Genomic DNA, 8,736 nt, shown 5'->3' on the forward strand with positions numbered 1-8,736 from the left:
ATTTTCTGGGCTGTGTTTCACCAGCAACTGCGACCTGAAGTTTCACCAGCAACTGTGACTGGCATCCTCAGAGGTATAACCCAGAAAACTGGAGTTCTCTGAGTTCCAGTTTTCTGGGTTATACCTCTGAGTTTTCTTCCCTTCAGCTTGGACCACAACAGTTTTGAAATATGAAATGCAACCAGGTCTTGGCCATGTGAAAACATGAAGCTGCCTTATACCCATCTAGTACAGGGGTGGCCAAACTGTGGCTCAGGAGCCACATGTGGCTCTTTCACACACATAGTGTGGCTCTTGAAGCCCCCACTAGAGAAGGCATTTGTTTCTTTAAACCACTTCTTTAAGCCATGCCGGCCAGTGGCTTGGAGAATGCATTTAAAGTTCAAGTTGCTTTCTTTCCACCTCTCTCTCTCCCTCCCCACCTATTTTCCTTCCTTCCTTCTCTCAGACATCTGACGTTCATGTCTGGTGGCTCTCACACATTTGATATTTATTCTATGTGGCTCTTATGTTAAACAAGTTTGGCCACCCCTGCCCTAGTGGGTCCCATCTAACCCCCTCCCTAAAACTGCAGGAACAACTGCAAGGAATTTTCCTCTGTGTGTTGTGCTTGGGGGCTGCATTGTGGTTGCACCCCCCCCCCATATCAGAATTCCATAAGTGCCCACGAGCTCAAAAAGGTTGGAGTGCCCTGTTGTCTCTCTGAAGGAGACCCAGTTAGGGTTGGGAAATACCTGGAGATTTGGGGGAAGGAGTCTGAGTTTGGGGAGAGGAGGAGCTTCAATGAGATATGACTCCAGAGCCTCGTGCATGGGGGAGGGGGAGGAAGCACGCATGCCCACAGAGAGGGCTCCGAGTGCCGCCTCTGGCACCCATGCCATAGGTTCACCACCACTGCTCTATTCCCTTCCCAGCTCTATGATGGAGGACTAAATGTTCCTCTGGTTGATACACCAGGGGCTGCTCTGAATTCTGGGGCCGTGTGACCCCACAGACAGAAAAAATGAAGAGGCTCTGAAGAATGAAGCCTCTGCCGCAATTACTAGAACTTTTGTAGTTTTCTCCAGTTTCTGCGGATCCTTTTGGGATATGGGCAGATGACCTGCAAAACCTGAACCCAGACCCCTCACCCACAAAAGGACGTTGCTGAAGATCAAAAGAGCAGTGGAACTCATGGCAAATGCCTCTGGGGACACTCTCCCGTTCAGAGCCAACGTTGCTATTGGCCACAGCCTGGTTTCAACGCTGGAAAGTTGACTTCCTTTCCAAATCTGTTTTCTCAACTGAAAAATTCAGTCTGGCCAGATCCTTTTTGAGGATTCGGCTTTGGGAAAGGTTTCTGTCAAAGCCAAAAGGGGAAAAAGGAAAGCTGTGCCATCTAGCACCTCCCCCACTGTCAGAGACAAAGACTCTCAGAATAGATTACAAGTTCAGTAGCACCTTTAAGACCAACAAAGTTTTATTCGGGATGTAAGCTTTTGCATGCTAAAAGCACACTTCTTCAGTCTGATGTTGGTCTTCAAGGTGCTACTGGACTCCCAACTTTGTTCTATTACAAAGTAGGCATATATATGAACATATGAAGCTGCCTTACACTGAATCAGACCTTTTGGTCCATCAAAGTCAGTATTGTCTACTCAGACTGGCAGCGGCTCTCCAGGGTCTCAAGCTGAGGTTTTTCACACCTATTTGCCTGGACCCTTTTTAGTTGGAGATGCCAGGGATTGAACTTGGGACCTTCTGCTTCCCAAGCAGATGCTCGGCCCCTGAGCCACCGTCCCTCCCCAGCTCTCCAGGGTCTCAAGCAGAGGTTTTTCACGCCTACTGGCCTGGACCCTTTTTAGTTGGAGATACCAGGGATTGAACCTGGGACCTTCTGCTTCCCAAGCAGATGCTCTACCACTGAGCTACCGTCCCTCCCCAGCTCTCCAGGGTCTCAAGCTGAGGTTTTTCACACCTATTTGCCTGGACCCTTTTTTGGAGATGCCAGGGATTGAACCTGGGACCTTCTGCTTCCCAAGCAGAGCATCTGCCACTGAGCCACCATCCCTCCCCTGCTCTCCAGGGTCTCAAGCAGAGGTTTTTCACACCTATTGGCCTGGACCCTTTTTAGTTGGAGATACCAGGGATTGAACCTGGGACCTTCTGCTTCCCAAGCAGATGCTCTACCACTGAGCTACCGTCCCTCCCCAGCTCTCCAGGGTCTCAAGCTGAGGTTTTTCACACCTAATTTCCTGGACCCTTTTTTGGAGATGCCAGGGATTGAACCTGGGACCTTCTGCTTCCCAAGCAGATGCTCTACCACTGAGCCACCGTCCCTCCCCTAGTGCACCTTTAAGACCAACACAGTTTTATTCCGAATGTAAACTTTCGTGAATGAGCAGAGCTACATAGAGCTGGGAGGCGATGGTTTAGAATGCGAAATGGTACAAATTTAAAATCCAATGACAGAATAGTAAAATTAACAACTTGAGCAAACCTTTGATCTGAATAGCATGAGCACGAGAAACCAATAAAACAGTAACATGTCAAAATGTGAGAATGTCTCAAACACAAACAGGCAAACACAAATAAAGATTTGTTTTATAAAAAACGAAACTAAAACATGCTTAAAGTTTTAGCATTCTTGCAATTTTGTAGTCAGTATCAGAACAAGCTCTCCTCTCCCGCCCCCTCCCCAAGAGTGAAGCTTCAGCCAATGGGGGAAATAGAGGCTTTGTTCTGTACGTTTTGAGCAGTTGAGAAATCCTGGGGAAAAAAGCTGTGACACAGAAAGAGGTGAGAGGGAGAAGGAAGCAGACTTGCTTGCGGGCCTTATAGGAGCCCTCTGGGGGCCTGATCTGACCCACAGGCCACATGTTTGGCACCCTGTTAAGCTATTAACACAGAAGAATTCCAGCCCCACCCACTTTACACAGATCCCTGGCTTGATAGTGCAGTCGGAACAATCTGAACAAAAGAGTCTCCTTCGTTTGTTCAGATACCCTGGTTTTGACTGACGCCAGTCTTCTGGGATGGGTAGCCCAACACCTGGGTCAGCTGACCACGATGCACAGCATCAGTTCCCTTTCTCAGGGAGCAACAGGGCAGCTGGAGATTCTCTGCAATATGTCAAGCCCCCCCCCCCCCCAGCAGGGCTACTTGGCAACAGAATTGTCCAGGGGGGCAGCCGTGTTGGTGTGAAACAGTAGAACAAAGCAGGAATCAAACAGCACCTTTAAGACCAACAAAAGGGAGGGATGGTGGCTCAATGGTAGAGCATCTGCTTGGTAAGCAGAAGGTCCCAGGTTCAATCCCTGGCATCTCCAAAAAGGGTCCAGGCAAGTAGGCATGAAAATCCTCAGCTTGAGACCCTGGAGAGCCGCTGCCAGTCTGAGAAGACAAGACTGACTTTGATGACCCGAGGGTCTGATTCAGTAGAAGGCAGCTTCATATGTTCAAAGTTTGATTCAGAATGTAAGCTTTTGTGTTTATGCACATTTCTCCAGACAAGGAATGAGGTACGGTAAGCAGAGCTACATACAGCTGGTGGGGGTTAGAATGCAAAGTGGTACAAAGTTAAAATCCAATAGCAGAAATTAACAAATTCAGAAAACCTCTGGTCTGGGCAGCCTTAGCGTGGGACGCCAATAAAACAGTAAAATGTGAGAATGTCTGCTAATTATTCTATTGCTAATAAGCCTGGGTCAAAATAAGGTCGTTTCTTTCCCAGAGGTTTTTCCTGTCCAACTAATTTACCTTTTAACATGTAACATAAATATATACCTCATTCTAGTTTGCCACTAGAAAAAAAATTACATTACAATATAGTGGAAGATGGGTTTACTATACATAATGAGATAAACAGTGCTTGTTTGAGAATGTCAATACAAAAAAACATTATTCTGATACACTATCCTAAAAGAGAAACACATTGGAATACTGTGGATATATAGCCATACTTGGTGACAGTGGGTTTACTATATGTAACAAGATAAAAAAACCAATATCCTGGGGAGGTGTTTGTTCCAAGTTTCATAATAATTTGTAATTCAGCAATTTCCCTCTCCATTCTGTTCACAAAGTTCCTTTGCAATAAAGTCCTGGAGCCAGACTTCTAGGCCACCAGTTAAGCATTACTCAGTGAAACAAACATCAGGCCGACCTCTATGCTGACCTTTTGCCACACGGATCTTCTCTCGCCAGCCTGGCTGCCATCTGTGGGGGCTACCTGTGCTGTTTGCCATGTTTCTGGCAGCCACGGAGAACAGCAAGAGAAGGGCAGATGATAGACAGAGATCACTATCAAGTTCTGTCCCTGCTAAATGGTGCAGCATCTTTGTGCTGAGGAGGACCCCAGGTTTCTCTGCTACTGCTGCCAGTAGAACGTGCTCCTGCCTTTGCATTGCTAACTTGGAGGGGGGGGGACCAGAAGGGTTGCCAGACTCCAGGTGGCATCTGGAGATCTCTCGCTATTACAATTGATCTCCAGATGACCAGGATCTATTCCCCTGGCTGCTTTGGAGGATGCTATAGAATAAAAAGAGCTCCGTGGCACAAAGTGGTAAGTTGCAGTACTGAGGTCCAAGCTCTGCTCACAACCTGAGTTTGATCCCAGAGGAAGCTGGGTTCAGGTAGCTGGCTCCAGGTTGACTCAGCCTTCCATCCTTCCAAGGTTGGCAAAATGAGTACCCAGCTTGCTGGGGGGGAAAATGACTGGGGAAGGCAATGGCAAACCACCCCATAAAAAGTCTGCCAAGAAAACATCGTGATCTGGAAATCTCCTGCTATTACAACTGACCTCCAGATGACCAAGATCAATTCCCCCGGCTGCTTTGGAGGGCGATGTAAAATAAAAAGAGCCTGTGGCGCAGAGTGGTAAAGCTGCAGTCCTGCAGTCCAAGCTCTGCTCAGGACCTGAGTTTGATCCTGGCGGAAGTTGGATTCAGGTAGCCGACTCAAGGTTGACAGCCTTCCATCCTCCCGAGGTCAGTAAAAGCTTGCTGGGGGGAAAGTGTAGATGATTGGGAAAGGCAATGGCAAACCACCCCGTAAAAAGTCTGCCAAGAAAACGTGATGTGACGTCACCCCATGGGTCAGTAATGACTCATGACTTTGAGGAGTCCCGTGGCGCAGAGTGGTAAAACTGCAGTCCTGCAGTCCAAGCTCTGCTCACAACCTGAGTTCGATCCCTGTGGAAGCTGGGTTCAAGTAGCCAGCTCAAAGTTGACTCAGCCTTCCATCCTTCCAAGGTTGGGAAAATGAGTACCCAGCTTGCTGGGGGGAAAGGTAGATGACTAGGGGAGGCAATGGCAAACCACTTCATAACAGAAAGTCTGCCAAGAAAATGTCATGATGTGACGTCACCCCATGGGTTGGTAATGACTCAGTGCTTGCACAGGGGACTGCCTTTACCTTTATATTGTATTATTTATTTATTTTATTTTTGTTGACTTATATTCCTGCTGAGGCCCCTCCCCCCCAAACCCTGCCCTTCCCAGGCTCCACCCCCAAAGTCTCCCAGTATTTCCCAACTGAGGGACCAGGCCTGTTTCCCTATCTTCCCTTCCTTTCTTTTTCTTGGCTCCAAGCAAAAAACAAACCAACAAATGGTGTGTGGGGGATGGAAACCAGTTTGGACAGGCAGGGCTCTGTTTATGGAAGGAAGCAGGTGCCTCCTCTCCCAGTGACGGCAGGGAGCTTCTGGACGTTCTGCTACGGGGTGGGTGGTAAAGGTTGCCTGGCTTATAATTCAGACTTGTTTGTGCTGAAGGGGCCACTGCCCAGGAGGAGGCAATCCCTGCACCCGCTCATCTTGAGAGAGTTCCCACACCTGGCCGTTATGAAACAGGGAGCTAAGGACAGAATAAGCCGAACACCTACAGGTGTGTTGAAATCCCAAGGCTGGTCTTCAAGAGAGGGCTCTTTAAATGAAATGGAGGGAACTCTTGAGCGACAGGTCCAGCTCCCTGGTTGTGCATGTGAAAGAGACAAGGAGCTGTAGTTCGATGATAGATTGGCTGAGGCATGTGACAGGAAGAGGCGGAACCAGGATTATGACCTCACTGGTGGGGAATGAGTTTGGACTTCAACCATTCTGAGAGTACCAGGGCCAGATCTAGGAGGGAGCAGGGGGGGGGGCTTGCTTGCCCCAAGCGCCACCGGAGGGGGAGCATCAAATTGGGTATGGAATCCATTCTATTATATGGATCCATAAGATAGAATGGGCCCTTAAGGGGGTGTCATTTTTTAATTTTGCCCCCCCCCCCAAAAAAAGTGTTGATCCGGTCCTGTAGAGCACGAGAAGACCAACTTTCACAAAGCAGTTCGGGGGGGGGGGGGCTCACGACTCACCTGAGGCTTCCAACCCATGTGTTGAAGACCACTGGCCCGATCATTAGTTGGAAAACTATATGAACATATGAAGCTGCCTTCTATTGAATCCGACTCTGGGTCCATCAAAGGCAGTATTGTCTACTCAGACTGGCAGCGGCTCTCCAGGGTCTCCAGTTGAGGCTTTTCACACCTATTTGCCTGGACCCTTTTGAGTTGGAGATGCCAGGGATTGAACCTGGAACCTTCTGCTTACCAAGCAGATGCTCTGCCACCAAGCCACCGTCCGCCCCCCCCCCTAACTAACTAGGCAGAGGCTTAGATCAGGAGTAGCTCTCCAGATGTTTTTTGCCTACAACTCCCATCAGCCCCAGCCATTGGCCATGTTGGCTGGGGCTGATGGGAGTTGTAGGCAAAAAACATCTGGAGAGCTACCATTGGCCACCCCTGGCTTAGATGTTTTCCCATCATGGAGTAATCTTGCCAGACAGGGCTTGGAGAAGGTTTTCCAAGGTGATTTTTCCCCGTTATAAAAAAAATCTTTTCATGAATTGTTCATGAACTGTACATTCATTTATTGATTTGAGTTATAATCCACATTTCTCGCTGGCACACAAGAAGGATGACAAAACTGGACACCGTTTGTGAAATTAGAGAAGGCAAACCTAGCAGGATAGAGGCTGGCAGTGGCGTTCCAATGAGAGATTCTATACAAAATATTAATTTGGAAGGCCAAGATATGAAATACAGCACTACAACACTACCTACCCATAAATAGAAAAGACGGTCCCCTGAAGAAGGGTTTTTCCCAAAACGAAATGGACCAGTTCTTTTATGATTCGTCGGACTTAAATTACCGTATTTTTTGCACCATAAGACTCACTTTTTCCCCAAAAAAATGTGGAGGGAAAAGTGTGTGCGTCTTAAGGAGCGAATACTGCAAAAAATTCACACAAATGCCTCTAAATTCACACAAACAGCTCTAAAAACTAGGTGCGTCTTATGCTCAGGTGCGTCTTATGGAGCGAAAAATACGGTAATTTTGATTTTTTTTTTTGGACAGTAGGAGTGCTGTGCACAAGATGTACCACTGAGATATTCATAAGAGGATATATTTTGGAATAGACTGAATATATACCAAATACAACTGCATATTTTTTCTACACTGAGCGAGAGTGTCGTCGTTCTCCTTACCTTCGGGGTCCCATTCTCCACTGACAAGATCTACCCGATGGCAAGTCTGCTCACGCACCGCCTGCACAGAAGATACTCGATGAACAACAATTACAGGAAAGTGCAACTCTTGGGGGTTTTTAGAAGTGCTAACTTGACAAATAAGCTGGGGTCATTTTACAGAAAAAAAGAGGCGGCAGAGCTCATTAGCACCCCTCATTTGCATAACTCATTTGCATATGGCCCACACCCCTGACATCACTGGAAGGTGTACTCAATTATATCAGCTCCGCATCTACCTTAAAATGCTTCTTGAATTGTAATGGTCATATGAAAACCTTTCTCCCATCGTACTTTTTAAATGACTTTCTCCTATGTGGCCATAGTGGCATGATGAAGATTTCCATCTGTCTGCTTGATAGGTTTTGGTTATTTTCCCATTTTTTCATGGGGAAAAAATATTAGAAAGTTTGTCAAATCTTAGAGTTCAGCAAAATCCTCACAGGGTGGGGTCGAACAGTGGAGCCCAGAAGCAAGTATTTGCAGGGTGGGGGTAAGAAAGAAAAATCAGAGGTTCTGGAGCTCCTCTCCCGTGAACTCCTGTCCAAAATGAGGTCCACAAATAAGAAAAATTTAAGAAAATGCCAACTGAATAGCACCTTTTTAGTGAGTCAAGGGGGGGGGGTTACTCAACAAATCTGTCTGATTTAAAGTGCAATCCAATGTAGGTTTACTCCTGTATTAACCTATTGAAGCCGATCGGTTTGGACATGGCATAAATAGCTAGTCAACTGGCAGTGCAATCCTAAACACAGTTACAGCCTTCTAAATCCATTGAAGTCAACGGCATTAGGAGGAAGTAACATGGTTTCAGATTGCACTGAAAATGCAACCATGCCTTTTAAAAAAAGTTCCAAAGCAGAAATGAATATCCCGGACAGTAAATCAAGGGAAGTCACTTCCAGAAGAATTCTATTTCCTGCCCTTAGATAGACTTTTTTAGAAGTTCCTGTAAACCTTCTGTGTGATCTATGAACTCCCTTCCTCTGTAAATCTCCCACCAGCCCTTTTAATGCATTCTCAGCATGGTTTGCGTGGCGAATCCAGGGCCAGGAGATGAAACATCGCATTGCCCACGTGTTTATATGCTGTCATCAAACTATTGTGTATATATTTTATTTTAAATGTCTCCAATGTTTTATAGTCTAATGTTTGCTGGCTCGGAGACCGTATTTGGGAGAAAAGGCGGCA

The sequence above is a fragment of the Heteronotia binoei genome, chromosome 15 (genome assembly GCF_032191835.1).
Source record: "Heteronotia binoei isolate CCM8104 ecotype False Entrance Well chromosome 15, APGP_CSIRO_Hbin_v1, whole genome shotgun sequence".
Classification (NCBI taxonomy): Eukaryota; Metazoa; Chordata; class Lepidosauria; order Squamata; family Gekkonidae; genus Heteronotia; species Heteronotia binoei.